The sequence below is a fragment of the Primulina eburnea genome, chromosome 7 (assembly GCF_022965805.1).
Source record: "Primulina eburnea isolate SZY01 chromosome 7, ASM2296580v1, whole genome shotgun sequence".
Lineage (NCBI taxonomy): Eukaryota > Viridiplantae > Streptophyta > Magnoliopsida > Lamiales > Gesneriaceae > Primulina > Primulina eburnea.
Genome location: NC_133107.1, coordinates 18,462,050 through 18,483,049, shown reverse-complemented (window position 1 = coordinate 18,483,049; position 21,000 = coordinate 18,462,050). Strand labels below are relative to the sequence as shown.

Sequence of the window (21,000 nt, the reverse complement as noted above, 5' to 3'; positions counted from 1 at the left end):
CTTAAGTTCAAATTTTATATTAACATTTTTCAATTGTTAACTCTTCCCTGATAATATTTTTGTAACAAGAGGATACAAAGGTACTTATTAAAACAAGTAACAAATAATTTTCAGTAGGAAACTTAAAAAACATATACAACACTAGTACGTTGACTTTTAAACAAAATACAATATACTCTTATTGGAAGTTCAATTAATTTGGCATTTTGAGTAGATATTCATATGCTGAAAAGTAGAGTAGAAGTTTTCATCCATTTTCAAAACCAGCTTTCTCTCACAACCAATTACATGATATCCAAAAAGAACATTACACAAGTAGATTTTCAAATTTTAAAGAGTCTAACACATTCAAAAATCATTCAAAAGTACAAAGAACCAACAAAATATTACATCATGTCCAAAAACTTTTTATTAAAACACAAATCTTTCAAGATTAAACAAAACCCTTGAGTCAAAAATACTAGAAAGCTCAATTTGAAGGACCTTAATAGCCCATTGGAATTAGGTATGTAAACGAACCGAATCGAGTCGAATTTGAAAAAAATTAAAGCTAAAATTAGATATAACGAGCTCGAGCATGTTTCAAAGTTCGAATAATTTTAAATTTTGCCTCAATTCGGCTCGAGTTCAAGCTAATATTGTATGCAAAATATTCGAACTATTGCTCGAAAACAAATACTTGAAGGCTCGAAATATATTTATTTAATATATAATATAATTATAATGATAAAATATTCAATTTTGCGAGCGGCTAGCGAACTATTGAACATTATAGCTCGAGTTCGGTTCGAAAAAAGTTTGAACATGTTTGATTTCGGTCCGAATTTGATAATTTCAAATACGAATCAAATATTTATCGAGTTGGCTCAATTCATTTACACCCCTAGTTAGAATAGTAAATTTGAGATCATTCGGAGATGATGAGGTATGTAATTCAAATTGAACATTTTTCGGTATTTTTTACCTCAATGAATGCTAGAAAGGCAAATTGAACCGAACCTTGACAGTTGGTAAATAAATTTTGGAGGAATTTCTGCGACTTCTACTTTGTAATCTATTTAAATGGATAAATTAGATCCATTCGTTTGTTGTTTTACCAATATCTATTGTTATGTTGCAACTAAAATTTTTTAAGTCATACAACCCAAAAACCACTAGTTTGGCACTCATGGAAATCAATTACGTGATCAAGGCCAATATCAATTGTAGCATCGAACGTTTCACTTTACCAAAAACAATAACTAGCGGTAATAATGCAATTCAAAATTTTAAACTAAAACCTAAGCACTACATTTTGATCACTCTGCTAGAAGGGTACAATTATTGCTATCTAACATTGTAACACATAAAATAGCCAGGGGAAACAAACACCACTCAGTTTTAAATTTTTATAAAATTGAATACTTAGCTTTTATATTAACATACAATGAAAAACAGTATCTCACCTCCTACATTTGAAAATCTCAAAGTTGTAAATGGCGGTAAGCGGTGCCCAGGCGGTTGAATTTTTTTAAGTAACTTTTTTATAGATAATCATGCAATAAAATCACAAACAATCATCATTTTTAATGTAAAATATGCAATTAAATAATGTTTAAGCACAAAAAAGCTTCATACAATATAATATCATCTAGATAATGTGCAATTAATAAAGATTCATCATCGTATTAATTTTATTATGCTAACAAAGTAATATAAGTATTTTTACCAAAAAACTAAGTTTAAATTTCAAAGTTTCAATCAATTATCCATCATTAGAACAAGTAGTCTCTCGATCTTTTTTTTGTCCTCATCGGATGCTTTAGGACATTCTTCAAGTTGTCCTACAATTCCCGCAATATGATGCTTCATCCTATAAACTCCTCCTTTAATAAGCTTTTTACACAACTTGTATGTGATACAATCCATTTTCTCTTTATTAAAAAATATCATTAGACTTTAGCTTAAATTCGAACTCCAATTGTTTATCTTTTTCCGCCATTAATCTTCAACAATAAATCAATAATAAATAATAATTAATAATAGGAAAAAATTGATTTTTGAAATCACAAAATCTGAAATATTATACAAATAGTATGATAAATAATAAATATGCAATGCTAACCTAAATATTCTGACTGCTGGCGACAGTCGACGGCGGCAAGCAGCGGGCGGCAGACTGTGTGTGGTGGTTGAGACTTGAGAGTTGAGAGTGAAAACCAAAAATAAAATAAAGAAAGTGAGGTATGCTAGGGTGTTTATATTTAAAATTAGTTGACTTTGAATAAGTTTTTAAAAATTTTGACTAAATTTTTAAAAATGTTAACTAGTTTTTTAAAATTATTGACAAATTTTTAAAATTATTTGACTAGATTTTTAAAATTGTTGATGCCCGCCTACTCGCCGCCTCGACCGTCATTTAGAACACTGGAAAATCTTTAAGATTTTATAGTTTCATGCCTAAGATGAATGTTAGGCTCTTCCAGTTACATTCTTCCAGAGCTAACTAAGTGTTCATGTTGAGTAATGTAACACTTCTATAAGAAAAGTCTCAACAGAATTGTGTGTTGAATTTTTTCATATTGAGCTAGGAAAAAGAGAAACCATACGATGACCAACTCTTGATAGTAGATGAGAAACAGTTGACAGTCTAAATAGGCAAGGGAAATATTATTGTCGAGTTATGCAAGATACAATAATCATTCTAGAAAGATGTCGAAACAAATAAAATAGGCCCGACATCTCAGCATATCAAAAAACCCAAGTAGGTTTTACAATACAGAAGCTTCAAAAGTTAAATGCTGCTTTACCCAAAAGTATATGTACAATCAGGAAATAGTCCTATCACTTCAGAATGATCAACTTGCAGAGTCCCATTGTGCAAAAGCCAATTCACCATTCAAAAAATACTTTCTAATTGTATTCTCGAAATAGTACAAAATTACTAAATAGCCATCCACAGTTTTATGTTCTGAATCAACTGTTATAAATACCAATTACCCCAAAAAATAATACAGATTAAAAAGAAAAAAACAAACATTACCCAGAACTAGTAAATGTACAGACCAAAACAACATTATTCATGAGTAATATGTACCATGAAGCTTCTGAAAATTTTCCTAACTAATAGCTGACTCATCACTCAACAAATAAATTCTAATTCTAATTCTAATTCTAATTCTAATTCTTTTTTTAAACGAAATAATATTTTATTATAATGATATTAAGGATTACAAGAGAGGATAAGCAATCCGCAATAAAAAAGATTACAAGATTACACCGCTATTAGTACGACCAAACGTATTTCCAGTGTCTAACTAAATCCGAGATATGAAGAGGTTTATATTCTGGCAATACTATCGACCAACTTGCAACCCTGAAATTTATTTTTTCCCAGACTTCTTCCAAAGATTCCGACTTCTCTTCAAATATTCTTTTGTTTCCTTCCAACCACTGTAGTGCCCAAATTCAGTACACGTATAACCCGTGCATTTATTTAATTCGTTAAATCATTTATTTTAATTTAAAATGAGTTTAGCCATGCATAATTTATTTAAATGCATTATTTTAATAATGGTCATGTTTATGTGATGCACGTTAAAATGTTTTTTCGAGTTTCATGTTTCAGGCGTTCATTCGAAGCCCTATTAGACTTTAAAAGTTCTAAAATCATAAACTCACAAAAATAATTAATTTAGGATTCAAACTACTAACCTCTCATAAAAATACTAATTTAAAATACCCCGCACCCCCCCCCCCCCCCCAAACTCAACTTAAAATAAAGTACCATCTTTAAAATTGCCAAAATCGTCACTGGGTCTTTTCTACACACAGTAATACACGCCTAAACACACACATACAAGTTTCATTCTAGTTTTATTATTTTTGAGAGAAAGAAAACTAGGGTTCTTCATTAGCATAGCAGCCGCCCACCCCCTCTTCAAATTCCAGCAAGGTTTTCGTGAATTTTATTGCAAGAAAACGGTGCCACGTTCGTCCCGGATCAACCTCGTTTCTATCTCCGCTTCAGTGACGCCGTTCGGTAACGTTTAAGATTCAAAAGGCACGTATATTCTGTTCTTTCTGCATCGATCTTGTCATATTATGTGTTGTGTTATTTTTATGCGTAAAAATATATGTGTGACGTTCGTCGTTTGAGCAGAAAACGATTCGGATCAGTTTTGAATTAATTTTAGATCAAAAATCACGTTTTTGCGGTCTTTTTAAATACTGCGATTTTTCCGTCGGGATTTTGAGAAAACTTTCAACTAGGAAATTGTAGAACTTTTCGATGCCTTCGATTTGATATAAAATTCAAGATTTTTGGATGAAAATTGAGTGAGTTATGGCGTTTTTCGTGGGACTGCTCAAACTGCGTTTTCAGAAAAGTTATGATATTGATGTGTTCTTCAAGTTTAATGGTTGCAGGCTTCATTGGGGATCGAAGGGTGATCGTTGCTGCGTATAGGTATATTGTTAATGATGTTGAGTTGGTTATCAAAGTTTCGTTTCGGGTCGTTAGGCGCTTGGGAGAGCGAGGAGTCGTAAAAACTATTTTTATGTCAAAATTTAGGTTTGTGAGTTTTATTTTATTGCGTGGGGTGCGTCGTTTTCTTGGAGATGTTTGGGACATCGGTGGAGTCGAGTCAGTGCCATAGTGTCCTAGGATGGGTCTCGAGGCGCGCTTCACCATTTGGGTAATCGAATTCGAAGAGTACAAGGTTTTAAGTCGCGGAATCCAGAAGACGCGGCGCCCGAGCGGTAATTTATTACCGCCCGAGCGCCACCTTTTCTGCCCGAGTGTTTAACTTTAGAAAAGCTCGGCGCCCGAGCGGTAACATTTTACCGCCCGAGCGCCACTATTTCTGCCGAGAGTTTTATTCTACGAGCTCGGCGCCCGAGCGGTAATGTTTTACCGCCCGAGCGCCATTCATTCTGTACAGACGCTTGGTTTCCCACTTCTTTTCAAGTTCAAGTAGCGAGTTCACGTCTTTTATTGTTGGGAAATGTTCACACGTCATCTTAGAGTTTGTTCGGGGTTGGATGTCATGATTAGTATGATTAAATGAGGTCAAATCTCGAGTGATCTAGAATGTCATAAGCTATTTATGCACTTCGGCGGTGAGCTCGAGTACCTACGTCTAAGATATTAAAGTTAAGCTTTTGAAGTCATGTTAGTATGTGCAGCAACGGCCCCGATCGAAGTCCAACGAATCCCCCAACGCCAAGTAAGTATGTTTGACGTGCAAGAAAATATTTTAAGTTTTTGAGGTATGCTAAATGTCTTGTGACCAAATTATGTTAGGATTGGAAAGCGTTAAATTATGAACGGGGACCAATCCGCCCGTTAAATTATGAACGGGTTAGATCGTGGTTGGAAAGCGTTAAATTATGAACGGGGACCAACCAGCCCGTTAAATTATGAACGGGGATCTCATGTATGTGACAGTGGATACGTCCCTGTCAGCCCAGTACTGTGGTTTGTCTGATCAGGCGTTTATTATGTATGGGTCACTTGCTTTGAAACATCCTCTATGCAAAAATGATGAAGTTACGTATGTTTAAGTATGCAGCATGTTTATGAAATTTTATGTTGATGGCACGTCTAGTTTTGCAAGTACGTATGTTCAAGTTATTTATGCAAGTAAAGTTTCAAGTTATGTATGTCATATTTTAAAGTTGCATGTGGTTTTATTATGTAGTACTCGTTATTCCAGTTTATACGTGTTGAGTCTTTAGACTCACTAGACTTGATCGATGCAGGTGAGTATGTTGATGCAGAGACAGGAGGTGGCGACCAAGGAGCAGGCTTGGACTGAGCGGCAGGCTAAACCCGAGGACCGCCCATGTTATTTCACGATTTTTATGCAAAGTTTAAAATACTCTGATGTTATGTTTCATTTCAAGACTTTTGGAGCAAGTGTTTCTTTTTAGCAAATTTTATTGGTGATGTCGATTTCAAACATTTTTATTGATGAAGGATGTAGTGACGACCGTATTTGATTTCATTTCCGCATTCCTTTTAGTTTAAAATAAAATTTTAAATTTTTCCGCAAATTTTAAGTAGTAAGAGTACGGTTCGTTACAGTTGGTATCAGAGCGGTGTTCTTGTAAAGGGTTATGCCTACTGCCAGTCGCAAGAAGCTCACGAAGTCACACCTCAAGTTTGTAAGTTTAAAGTTTTATATTACGTTATGTAATAAGCATCAAGTTATGATTTCAGTATCTGCATGTTTTAAGTTTGATCTGCGTGCATCATAAAATATTGATATATGTTCATGCATGTTGGGTTTACGTGTTGGGTAAATTACTGGAACAGTATGCCTCCTAGACGTTTGGTTGACCGGGAAACAAGGGATGAGAACAGAGAGCATCGAGTTGAGGACAGGGAACATCGAGATGAGGAGAGGGCCAATCCTCCACCACCTCCACCACCAGATATGCAGGCTCAGATGCTTGCTGGTATGACGCAGTTCTTCGCACAGTTTGCGGGGAACCAGGCAGCAGCAGGCGCAGGGGCGAGGCCCCAACCAGAGGCGGTATATGAGAGGTTTCGGAGGATGATTCCGAAGGAGTTTTCGGGTACTACTGACCCGATGGTCGCTGAGGGATGGATCATGTCCATCGAAGTAATTTTCGACTTTATGGAGCTGGCAGATGCTGATAAGGTCCGTTGTGCCATCTTCTTATTGACTGGAGACGCCAGGTTATGGTGGGAGAGCGCATCCGTGGCAGTCAATCTGCAAGTACTGCCATGGAATGGTTTCAAGGAAGTCTTTTACTCCAAGTACTTCACTGAGGAAGTACGAACCAGACTCACCAACGAGTTTATGACGCTGCGACAGGGAGACAGTAGCGTGGCCGAGTTTGTGAGGAAATTTGAGAGGGGGTGTCACTTCGTGCCCCTCATCGCGAATGATGTACAGGCAAAATTAAGGCATTTCCTAAATGGTTTGCGGCCGATCTTGCGCCGCGACGTCCGAGTAGCTGGTCCCACTTCTTATGCAGTCGCCGTATCTAGGGCTTTGGCGGCGGAACAAGACCAGCGAGATATTGAGGCCGACAGTCAGGGCAAGAGGCCCTACCAGGCTCCCCCGCAACAGCAGCAACATCAGAGGCCCCAATTTAAGAAGCAGTACCAGGGGCCGCCAGCGAAGAAGCCTTATCATGGACCACCAAAGGGCAAGGGTCCAATTCAGCAGCAAGGGGCGCCTCAGAAGCCCGTTGCCTTCCCCGTGTGTCCTAAATGCAACCGTCAACTCCCGGGACAGTGCTTGTATGGATCAGGCAAGTGCTTCAAGTGTGGAGCTACGGATCACATGCTGAAGGAGTGCCCGCAGTGGAAGCAGCCGACTCAAGGGAGAGTTTTCGCCATGCATGCTCAGGAGGCGAACCCTGACACTACACTACTGACCGGTAAACTTTCCTACCAACGTTCCGTAATAGTTTGCCTTGCATGTGGATTTTTGCTTGAGATTATTAGTATGCTAGTATTATTTTTGAGTAACTTGAGATATTGGGCTCTTCTATGCTTAAGGCTTATGTTAGTAATTTTGAGGATATAAGTTCGTTTTGTGTTGTGCTAACGCATCTCAGGAAACATTTTTATTAAGAGACTATCCACAACCGCATTGATAGACTCAGGAGCCACTCACTCCTTTATATCGGAAACGTTTGCTAATCATTTGGATCTCAAGTCCATTGGCCTAGACGTGAATTTCTCAATAACAGTCCCATCAGGGGAAGAGCTGTTGGCTACCAGTGTGATCAGAGATATTGATCTAGAACTGCATGGCCACCTAGTATACGCAGATTTAATCCTATTGCCGATGCCAGAATTCGACATCATATTGGGAATGGACTGGCTGACTAAGAACAGAGTTCTTATCGACTTCCAGAAAAGATCAGTGTTAGTCAGACCATTGGGCATGGAGCAGTTTCTCTTCGAGCCAACTAGATGGAGGAGTTTTCCCCGCATGATTTCGTGAATGCAGGCGAGGAGACTTATTTCCAAGGGGTGTCAGGCTTTCTTGTCCAGTGTTATTTCAGCGCCTGACGTGCCCACTCCTTCGATATCAGAAGTGCCAGTAGTCAGAGATTTCTCAGACGTCTTTCCTGATGACGTCACAGGTCTTCCACCCGATAGGGAGGTGTAGTTTTCCATTGATCTCATGCCAGGTACAGTGCCAATCTCTAAGGCACCGTACCGACTAGCTCCAGCCGAGATGTTAGAGCTCAAGCAGCAGATTCAGGAGCTCTTGGACAAGGAATTCATTCGCCCTAGTTTCTCACCGTGGGGCGCACCAGTGCTTTTCGTGAAGAAGAAGGACGGGAGCATGAGACTGTGCATCGATTACCGTGAGCTGAACAAGGTAACGATCAAGAATAAATACCCACTTCCTAGAATCGAAGACTTGTTTGATCATTTGCAGGGAGCCGCAGTGTTCTCTAAGATAGATCTTCGATCAGGGTATCACCAGCTGAAAGTGAAGGACGCAGACGTTTACAAAACGGCCTTCAGAACCAGATATGGGCACTACGAGTTCTTAGTAATGCCATTTGGATTGACGAATGCTCCAGCAATTTTCATGGACCTCATGAACCGAGTATTTCAGCCCTACCTTGATCAGTTCGTCATCGTGTTCATTGACGACATCCTTATATACTCAAAGAGCCATGAGGAGCATGACCAACATTTGAGGACAGTTTTACAGGTTTTGCAAAGTCGCAAGTTATTTGCGAAATTCAGTAAGTGCGAATTTTGGTTGCAGAAAGTAGCATTCTTGGGGCATATAGTGTCTAGCAGCGGGATTGAAGTGGATCCAGCCAAGGTAGCAGCCGTTAAGGAATGGGTAGAGCCAAAGAATGCATCAGAGATCCGCAGCTTTTTGGGTTTAGCAGGCTACTACCGTAAGTTTATTAAGGGATTTTCGTCCATAGCAGTGCCACTCACTTCACTAACCAAGAAGAATGCTAAGTTTGTGTGGAGTGAGGGATGCCAGAAGAGCTTCGACACGTTGAAGCAGGCTCTTATTTCTGCGCCGGTGCTAGCCATGTTAACAGGGCAAGGTGAATTTGTGCTCTACACCGATGCATCTAAGCTCGGGTTGGGCGCAGTATTGATGCAGCATGGTCGGGTCATAGCTTATGCTTCCAGGCAGTTGAAGGTGCAGGAGAAGAATTACCCGACGCATGACCTTGAGTTAGCCGCCGTTATCTTTGCATTGAAGATTTGGAGACATTACTTATACGGCGAGAAGTGTCAGATTTTCACCGATCACAAAAGTCTCAAATACTTCTTCACGCAGAAAGAGCTGAATATGAGACAAAGACGGTGGTTAGAACTTGTGAAAGATTACGACTGCGAAATTAGCTACCATCCGGGAAAGGCTAATGTTGTCGCAGACGCTTTGAGCAGAAAAGTGGCAGTTGTTGCTCAGTTGACAGCTCAGAGACCACTCCAGTCGGAGATTCAGAGATTTGGTCTAGAGATTTATCCTGAGGGCAGAGCCCCTAGATTGTCTAATCTGATAGTCAAATCTGATTTGCTAGACCGCATCCGAGCAGGACAGTCTTCAGATGAACAGTTACAGAAATGGAGACTGAAAGATGAAGCCAAGGGCAATGTTCTTTACACAGTGACAGACGGCATTGTGAGATACAGAGGTAGAATGTGGGTGCCTAGTGGTGAATCGATCAGACAGGATATCTTGACAGAGGCACACGCATCTCCGTATTCTATCCATCCGGGAGGTACCAAGATGTATAAGGACCTCCAGATATTGTATTGGTGGCCAGGGATGAAGCGAGACATCCGTAGATTCGTATCAGAATGTCTCACTTGCCAGCAAGTAAAAGCTGAACATCAGAGGCCAGCAGGATTGGTTAAGCCACTTCGCATTCCCGAGTGGAAGTGGGAGAACATTACTATGGATTTTGTGGTTGGATTACCGAGGTCAGTCAGAGGATCGAACTCCATTTGGGTTATAGTAGACAGGCTCACTAAGTCAGCGCATTTTCTGCCAGTGAAGACGACTTTCTCCATGACGCAGTATGCGGAGCTTTATATCCGGGAGATAGTCCGGTTGCATGGTTTCCCAGTCTTTATTGTGTCCGACAGGGACCCGAGGTTTACATCATCCTTCTGGAAGAGCTTACATGCAGCTATGGGGACGAAGTTGCTTTTTAGTACAGCTTTTCACCCGCAGACAGATGGCCAGTCTGAGCGAGTGATAAAGATTTTAGAGGACTTGCTAAGAGCTTGCATGATTGATTTTCAGGGAACATGGGAGTCTAGACTACCTCTAGTGGAGTTCACATACAACAACAGTTTCCAAGCATCTATTGGTATGGCTCCCTACGAGGCATTGTATGGGAGGAAGTGCAGATCACCAGTTCATTGGGATGAAGTCGGTGAGAGGACAGAACTTGGTCCAGAGATAGTTCAACAGACTGCAGACGTAGTGGTCAAGATTCGTGAGAGGATGAAGACTGCCCAAAGCCGTCAAAAGAGTTATGTCGATAAGAGGAGGAGAGACCTCGAATTTGCCGTGGGTGATCACGTATTCGTCAAAATAGCACCTATGAAAGGTGTTATGAGGTTCGGAAAAAGAGGCAAACTGAGTCCGAGGTTCATTGGGCCGTTTGAGATCCTTGACAGAGTTAGGACACTAGCCTATCGTGTAGCCCTTCCGCCGAATCTGACCGGGGTACACAATGTGTTCCATGTCTCGATGCTAAGGAAGTACCTAGCGAATCCTTCGCATATCCTGAGTTATGAGCCGTTACAGCTGGCTCCAGACCTGTCTTATGAGGAGGAACCAGCCCAAATCCTAGACAGGCAAGAGCGTAAGCTTCGGAACAAAGTGACTAAGCTAGTCAAAGTTCGGTGGCTAAACCAATCAGTGGAAGAGGCCACATGGGAGTCAGAGACAGATATGAGACTTCGCTACCTGGAGTTGTTCGGTAAGACTTAATTTCGAGGACGAAATTTTTATAAGTGGGGGAGGAACTGTAGTGCCCAAATTCAGTACACGTATAACCCGTGCATTTATTTAATTCATTAAATCATTTATTTTAATTTAAAATGAGTTTAGCCATGCATAATTTATTTAAATGCATTATTTTAATAATGGTCATGTTTATGTGATGCACGTTAAAATATTTTTTCGAGTTTCATGTTTCAAGCGTTCATTCGAAGCGGGATTGAGGAAAAGACCCGGTGACGATTTTGGCAATTTTAAAGATGGTACTTTATTTTAAGTTGAGTTTGGGGGGGGTATTTTAAATTAGTATTTTTATGAGAGGTTAGTAGTTTGAATCCTAAATTAATTATTTTTGTGAGTTTATGATTTTAGAACTTTTAAAGTCTAGTATGGTGTGTGTTATATTTTAATTAAAGAGTTTTATTTATAAGGTAAAGGAGAGTTAGTGTTTACTTAGTAGATAATTATTTTAATTAAGCAAAAAGTTAGTTTTTTAATTTAATTAAAACACACGCTACACACACACAAACACACTTTTACACACAGTAATACACGCCTAAACACACACACACAAGTTTCATTCTAGTTTTATTATTTTTGAGAGAAAGAAAACTAGGGTTCTTCATTAGCATAGCAGCCGCCCACCCCCTCTTCAAATTCCAGCAAGGTTTTCGTGAATTTTATTGCAAGAAAACAGTGCCACGTTCGTCTCGGATCAACCTCGTTTCTATCTCCGCTTCAGTGACACCGTTCGGTAACGTTTAAGATTCAAAAGGCACGTATATTCTGTTCTTTCTGCATCGATCTTGTCATATTATGTGTTGTGTTATTTTTATGCGTAAAAATATATGTGTGACGTTCGTCGTTTGAGCAGAAAACGATTCGGATCAGTTTTGAATTAATTTTAGATCAAAAATCACGTTTTTACTGTCTTTTTAAATACTGCGATTTTTCCGTCGGGATTTTGAGAAAACTTTCAACTAGGAAATTGTAGAACTTTTCGATGCCTTCGATTTAATATAAAATTCGAGATTTTTGAATGAAAATTGAGTGAGTTATGGCGTTTTTCGTGGGACTGCTCAAACTGCGTTTTCAGAAAAGTTATGATATTGATGTGTTCTTCAAGTTTAATGGTTGCAGGCTTCATTGGGGATCGAAGGGTGATCGTTGCTGCGTATAGGAATATTGTTAATGATGTTGAGTTGGTTATCAAAGTTTCGTTTCGGGTCGTTAGGCGCTTGGGAGAGCGAGGAGTCGTAAAAACTATTTTTATGTCAAAATTTAGGTTTGTGAGTTTTATTTTATTGCGTGGGGTGCGTCGTTTTCTTGGAGATGTTTGGGACATCGGTGGAGTCGAGTTAGTGCCATAGTGTCCTAGGATGGGTCTCGAGGCGCGATTCACCATTTGGGTAATCGAATTCGAAGAGTACAAGGTTTTAAGTCGCGGAATCCAGAAGACGCGGCGCTCGAGCGGTAATTTATTACCGCCCGAGCGCCACCTTTTCTGCCCGAGTGTTTAACTTTAGAAAAGCTCGGCGCCCGAGCGGTAACATTTTACCGCCCGAGCGCCACTATTTCTGCCGAGAGTTTTGTTCTACGAGCTCGGCGCCCGAGCGGTAATGTTTTACCGCCCGAGTGCCATTCATTCTGTACAGACGCTTGGTTTCCCACTTCTTTTCAAGTTCAAGTAGCGAGTTCACGTCTTTTATTGTTGGGAAATGTTCACACGTAATCTTAGAATTTGTTCGGGGTTGGATGTCATGATTAGTATGATTAAATGAAGTCAAGTCCCGAGTGATCTAGAATGTCATAAGCTATTTATGCACTTCGGCGGTGAGCTCGAATACCTACGTCTAAGATATTAAAGTTAAGCTTTTGAAGTCATGTTAGTATGTGCAGCAACGGCCCCGATCTAAGTCCAACGAATCCCTCAACGCCAAGTAAGTATGTTTGACGTGCAAGAAAATATTTTAAGTTTTTGAGGTATGCTAAATGTCTTGTGACCAAATTATGTTAGGATTGGAAAGCGTTAAATTATGAACGGGGACCAATCCGCCCGTTAAATTATGAACGAGTTAGATCGTGGTTGGAAAGCGTTAAATTATGAACGGGGACCAACCAGCCCGTTAAATTATGAACGGGGATCTCATGTATGTGACAGTGGATACGTCCCTGTCAGCCCAGTACTGTGGTTTGTCTGATCAGGCGTTTATTATGTATGGGTCACTTGCTTTGAAACATCCTCTATGCAAAAATGATGAAGTTACGTATGTTTAAGTATGCAGCATGTTTATGAAATTTTATGTTGATGGCACGTCTAGTTTTGCAAGTACGTATGTTCAAGTTATTTATGCAAGTAAAGTTTCAAGTTATGTATGTCATATTTTAAAGTTGCATGTGGTTTTATTATGTAGTACTCGTTATTCCAGTTTATACGTGTTGAGTCTTTAGACTCACTAGACTTGATCGATGCAGGTGAGTATGTTGATGCAGAGACAGGAGGTGGCGACCAAGGAGCAGGCTTGGACTGAGCGGCAGGCTAAACCCGAGGACCGCCCATGTTATTTCACGATTTTTATGCAAAGTTTAAAATACTCTGATGTTATGTTTCATTTCAAAACTTTTGGAGCAAGTGTTTCTTTTTAGCAAATTTTATTGGTGATGTCGATTTCAAACATTTTTATTGATGAAGGATGTAGTGACGACCGTATTTGATTTCATTTCCGCATTCCTTTTAGTTTAAAAGAAAATTTTAAATTTTTCCGCAAATTTTAAGTAGTAAGAGTACGGTTCGTTACAACCATAGTAACCAAAATGTGCATTGAACAATCGTAGACCAGAATCTCGAGTGTCTTCTCCCTGCTTGCCAGCTTGGTTCTAATATGAACATGTCTTTTGCCTTCTTCGGAAAGATCCACAGAAAACCCATTTCTTGTAACACCTTTAGCCAAATGTTATATGAGAATGAACAATGCAATAACAAATGATCTTGATTTTCCTCTTTTTTCTGGCAAAGACAACACCAATTCGGGCTTAAAGCACAGGCCGGCTACCTTCTTTGCACGGAGTCACAAGTCTGTAATTTCCCCAATGCCACTATCCATGAGAAAACCTGAACCTTTGTAGAACAGGTACATCCCAGATATTGTGATTGAATGAAAAAGACTGGGGATTTGGAGTTGTGAAGAATGAATTATAAAAAGACCTTACAGAAAACAAACCCGAGGAATCTCCCAACCACATTCTAAAGTCCCCAACACCCCACTAGACCCTAACTGTTTCTAAGACCCCTAGCATGACAGCAAACTCATGTTCCTCTATCTCGTTTCCCAACTGTTAGCATAGTTGGCGTTTCTAGTAGCCACAGATACAAAATAAATGATTGGCTTGTTAATAACAGTAGAAATATGGAACAAAGAAGGAAAACGCTCGTTAAACGAGACTCCCCCCGCCCACTCGTCCTCCCAAAAACGAGTGATGTTGCCCTCTCTGAACACTCCCCTAACCAACTGAGGAAAAGCCGGGAATGATCAAGAAATGCATTTCCAAGGACTTCTGAACGTCGATTTCTCCGCCAACCCAAAATCCAATACCGACCCTCTCCACCACCATTTTCCAAGTAGTGCTTTGTTTCGTAAGCAAATATTTCCCAGCCCCAGTCCTCCCCTATCCTTTGGTTTGCACACTTGCTCCCATCCTAATACATGGCAATGTTTATCCCCATCGGCTCCATCCCAAAGAAAATTCCTCATTATTTTTTCCAAATATTAAGTGCCACAGGATTAGGTACAGTGAATAGCGACAAAAAATAAGATGGCATGGTACACAAAACTGCCTTGATCAAAATAAGCCGTCCCCCTCTTGAAAGAAAAGACTTTTTCCAAATTGCCAATTTTTTTGTCGTTTTGGAGATTATCGGTTCACAAAATTCCATTGCCCTCGGGTTACCTCCCAAAGGAATCCCCAATACTTAATAGACCATTTTCATTTTTTGCAACCAATTGCAATTGCCAACTCGTCAGTTTCATCATCCGATCTATTAATTCCCATCAACTCACATTTTTCCCAATTTATCCTTAATCCGAAATGACGTCCGAAACTATTGAGAATATCCACAATTACCAACAAATGTTCCTTCAACTTTGCCAAAAATAGGGTATCGTCTGCAAATTGTATATGCGAAATTTGGACTTTCTTTCTACCAACCTCAAGGCCTACTACTAATTCATTTTCCTTTGCCTTGTCAACCATCCTTCCCAACCCATCAACAACCAAATTAAAAAGAAAAGGAGATAATGGATCTCCCTGTCTGATTCCTCTTTCCCGTTTGATTTTACCACGTGGTCTTCCGTTAATGAATATCGAAAAAGAAACATTTGAGACACACCCCATGATCCACTTCCTCCATCTCTCCCCGAATCATTTTTTCCTTAAAACATAATCCAGAAAATTCCAATCAACATTATCATAAGCCTTTTACAAATCAACTTTAAATACCCAAGCCTTTTTTTATTTTTCCGATACACCTCCACAACCTCATTTGCAATTAGACAAAACTCGAGGATCTGTCTTCCCTTAATAAAGGCACATTGGTTCTCGGGAATTGTAAAACTCAAGACTTTCTTCAATCTGCTAGCCAATACCTTTGCCAAAATCTTATACAAGCTTGTAATCAAACTAATAGGTCTAAAATCGTTGATCCTGATCACATCTTGTTTCTTTGGGATGAGGCAAATGTAAGTTTCGCTAGTAATACCGTTAACAATGCCACTCTCGAAAAATTCTGCGAAAACTTTCATTACGTCCTCTTTCACCGTATCCCAATTCTGTTGGAAGAATGACATCGTGGACCCGTCCGGACCTGGGGCTTTGTATCCATCACTTTCAAACACTGCTTTTTTAACCTCTTCCTCCGCAAATGGCACCTACAACTTCTCTGCCTGAATTAACTCTATCTCACTTCAATCCAATCCATGAAAAACCCCTTCTTCCCCATCGAACTCCCTCTCCACCCCGTCCGACTTCCTATATAAATCCCGGTAGAATCTTATAATTTCCCTTTCGACTTGTGTATCCTCGGTGACTACAGACCCATCCTCCAATTCCACTTTGTCTATCAACGCTTTATTCCTTCTGTTGTTCAATAAAGAATGGAAAAATTTCGAGTTCTGATCCCCTTCCTTCATCCATTTTATTTTTTCTCGTTGACTCTCCATTTGAGCTTTTCAGATTATCACATTTTCCAATTCACATCTTAAGTCCTTCCTTTCGTCATTTAAAATTTCAGACCACGATCCATTGCCTTCTAACACGTCCAACTGCTTAATCTTGAAACTCAACTCCTTAAATCTAATTCCCACATCTCCCCATTCCTCCCTGTTCCATTTTATAACCTCATCTTTGATCATTTTAAGTTTTCTCATAAACTTGTAGCCTTCCCACCCACGAGTAGTGTCATTATTCCTCCATTGCCGAACCAAGTCTTTGAATATATGATGAGACAGCCAGACATTTTCGAATCTAAACGGAGCCGAGCCCCACCTCAATTTAGCCATGTCAAATATAACTGGGCAGTGATCCGAAGTAATCATGGGTAGAGCCGTTTGTCTAAATGTTGGGAACATATCATTCCAATCTCTCGTGATGAGGAATCTGTCTAAACGACAACAGATTGGTTCTACCCTAAGATTAGACCAAGTATATTTTGTATTAAGAAGCGGTGGATCAATAAGGTGTAGCTCATCAATCAAACTGTCAAAGCATGTCATACTCGTGGTGAGAAATCGGCTATTCATCTTTTCCCCTGTGTTTCTGACCACATTAAAGTCCCCTCCCAAACACCACCTATCTCCGCATATCGAGTGCAATCCAGCTAATTCATCCCAAACAAATTCCAGATCTCTCGGCTTAACCGGTCCATAAATTGCTGAGAACCACCAGCTAGCTTCTTCATGCGAACGTATCTCAACTGACACTGAGAACTCTCCTATTAAGTTATCCGCACTTCCCACCGACGATAACCACACCCAATCTACAAATTTCGGCTTCCACATACTGGCAATAAAATCTCTATCCACCCGCTCTCTTTTTGTTTCCAAGAGCACCACAATATCCGGATTTTCATGATGTATGACTTTGCAAACAAGTTCTCTCCTTGTAGCCGCCCCTCATCCTCTGATATTCCAAGAAAAGATTTTCATGTTGACACATTTACCCCCCTAGATGTTGAGCCTCTCTTATAGCTGATCCCACACTTAAGCCTGTATAGTTCTCTGCTTAACATGTGATTTGATTTCTTAACCCCTTCCCCACATCTTCCATCTGTAATATCTTCCTCCCTTTTTCCTTCCTCACAGATTGTGTTTACCATGGCAGCTCTTTCGGAATTTGCTTTTTCGATTCCCGACTTTTCATCTACCCTCACCGTCCCCCCACCTAACAACCCACTAGACAAACCCAGAGCTGAGAATGAAGCTGGTAGAATAGAATGAAGGTTGAAAGAATGATTTAAAAATGAAGAGTTTAATTCTAATTCTGAAATACTACAAATGTACTCGAATGCCATCCACAGTTTTATTTTCATAATTAAATGTTGTAAGCACCAATCACAAACATTACCCAGAAAATAGTAATTCTAGAGACCTAAACAGCATATTATTGATTAGCATATGTATCACAAAGTTCTGAGTATTTTTCCAATTCATAAATACTAATTCATAGACAACTCATCACTCAACAAATACATTCTAATTTCAATGAAGAAATACCAAAAAAGTACTAAAATGCAATCCACAAAATCCGTCTACAAATCGAATCAGTCAATAAAATTAAACCCCCCATCTCAACTAGTAAAATATAATCTTCGACTCCATTCCCTATCATACATCTCTTAAACAATACCAACGATTAAACAAGAATCATAAAAAAAACCCATTAAAAGAATCCTCATTTTTTGTTAAAATAGAAAGTAGGCGTCAAAAAGATATACCTCTCCCGTGGAAGCAAAGCAGTTGCGGAGATAATCCTGATCCATCCAGTTAAGGAGGTCACCAACCCAGATCGAGCGGTTCACCTCATTGCTGCTGCTATGATGCGGCGGCTGTTGGTTGGGGTGGTACGGCATGTAAGGATAATGCGGCGGCGCCATCATCCCATGCCGCATTATCATCCCAGCCGCTGAAGCCGGGTACTGCATTGCCACCCACTGCTGCCCCGGAATCGCCGGCCATAAATCCGGCGGAGTCGGGGCAAAATGCTGCCCGCCACCCATGTTAAGGCCATTACTACTTGAATCATTATTGTTCTCTTTATTTTTAGTGGATTCAGACCCGTTATTCGCTTGCATTTTCAAGGAACTTTACTATAAAAACAAGATGTAATGATTGTAAGGAATCTTTCCAAGAATAAATGTGTACATATTGATAGGTATATGGGAGAGTGTTGTATGTATATGTGGGAATGAATCTGAGTTTTGAATGAAAGAGGAGCGTGGAGGCTGGGAAACAGGATTTCTGAGGTTTTCGTGGAAGCCCTGAGATGACGAGGGACTCATGTCAGCCGTTGGATCGGGGATTAGCTTCAAATCTGAACCGTCAACTGCTTACAGATTCACTAATATTTATGACATAATTTGGTACACATGATAGGACAAACATTTGATATATAATGTAATGATAAATTAAGGATAAATAAAATTTATGATATTATATTTAAAGTTTGTCTTAATTTTAATAAGAGTGATTAAATTTATAGATTGTAATGACAAAATTAACATTTTCATAATAAATTTTATAATTTCAAAGTTGTTACTTGAGTTTATATTTCTTATTTGTTCATGCGTCGACAGTGCTTGCATGATTTATTTATTTATATCTAATTTTATATATTATATAAATATGATAATTGAGTCCATGATTTGAGTTGAGTCAAATATCAATTTTTAAGGTTAATCGAATGATACTAATAATTTTATTGAGATTTAAAAAAATTGTTTATATAATTATCTCGATTTTATTTATATAATTATCATATTATATAATATATAAAAAAAAATTATTTGATTTTAATTTTATATTAAGGTCAAAAGGTAACAAGAGAAAACTTTAAATATTTATAAAAATCATTGATATAGATATCTCGAGTTCAAAAAACTATTATTTTGATAATATATAAAAATAAGTAAAAATATTTGACAGGTTTAGGATTTTTATATATTGAAGGCAATTAAGTCAATTGTGGTGTTTTTATCATTAAATTAAAATTATCACATCTCATAAAAGGGATATTTTATCCTTTTATAAAATTATTTATCATATCATGTGCTTTCTAAAAAAGTACCAAACATGAGATAAGGAGGATTATTTATCAATTTATCTCGTATCCAGCGTACCAAACTATACTTATGTGTATAATTTATCATTTATCAATTATGAATTTAATATTTTCAATGAAAATCAAAATTAATATAATAAATAACCAATGAAATTTGACGAATTTAAATATACATATATATATATATATATATATATATATATACAAAAAAAATTATGTTTATATAATATTTTTTTTTTAAAATCAAATTTGAAAGTCCAAAGTTACAAAATGTAGCTTCTATGAATTTTTCGTCACTAAAAATTATATGGTTTCTGTGGGGACCCGGACGTTAATTCATTCCTTAATCGTCTTTAGGAATATTTAATCATTCATAATAAACAGGGTCTAAAAAATTTTTTTTCTAATGCAAAGCGGAAACGTAATGTAATTAAAATCAAATTACATATTAACCATGAACATACAACTCTGATGTTATCTACAATGATCCAACTAGGTTCAACTACATATCAGTGCTGCATCCTAAGTTGCTTCTGAAGCCCGGATCTCCACGCTATCTAGTCCAGCCTCGTTCTCTTCTTGACCCTGGTTCTATCCCCTGTTGCCATGCACACATACAAACAAGACAACAGCCGGATAACTCCGGTGAGATATAAATATCCCAGTATAAATCATGTATACATGCAATCATATAAATCATATAAGAGCATATAACAAAAATCATATCCTATATCAACATCATGATATAAATCAATAACAAGAATAAATCATATTCTAAACATGTACCCTAGTCAGGAACATAATTCAATATCTAGAATAAATCCTATTCTAGGCATGTACCAATATCAGGAACATAAATCAGTATCAAGAATAATTCCTATTCTAAACATGTACCAATATCAGGAACATCATCAATCTCAAGAATAATTTCTATTTTAAATATGTACCAATATCAGGGACATAAAAGGACATGAACCATATTCAGGAACATAATCAACATTAATCAATATTAATCAATAGAACTGTCACTCAAGCTCGTGACTCTACGTTTTAGACTAGACTCAATCCTAGTCTAGGGATCCCGGTTTCCAGATGTGGTATTCCTATATCGAATTCCGTAAAGGATGGAACCATAATCTCTATTACTCGATATAACCAGTGCCCTGGTATTCCTATATCGAATTCCGTAATAGAAGAATTCCAATACCCTTTACTCGATATAACCAAATATGGTGTTCCTATATCGAATTCCGTAATAGATTTCATTACTCGATATAACCAATCATCCAGTGTCCTGACCTAACCGTCAAGGACTGTAGCTCTATCGCCAATATCCTATCTTGAGACATCGTGCAATGTGCCGTGGCGATACCACCACTATCCGACACTTCTGTCACAAGATAACTCGTCTAATACCTGTCATCTAATATCAAGAGAACAAGTACATCAATCAACTTAATGCAAATATCAATGCAATAAGGTAAAGTATGTGATTTAGGGAAACTCGAGTCAAACCTCACTCGAGTTGTGCGATCCCAACTCAACATTAATTTATACCTTTATCTTCTCGCTCAGAAGAAGAAAAAGAAGTCCCGACTCTATCTCGGTCCATTCCCAATCTGGTAATAACAATATCGAAAAAGAACAGAAGACCTCCCAAACTTGACCACCCAGCGCGAGAGGCTGCGGAAGACACCAATAGTAC

The 21,000-nt window shown here is 38.6% G+C and overlaps 1 pseudogene; it reads right to left on the bottom strand.

Moving 5' to 3' along the window:
• The window catches only part of LOC140835755 (polyadenylate-binding protein RBP47-like), a 32,381-nt pseudogene extending 13,865 nt beyond the window's left edge, over positions 1 to 18,516 (bottom strand).
• Between the last annotated feature and the right edge of the window lie 2,484 nt (positions 18,517 to 21,000).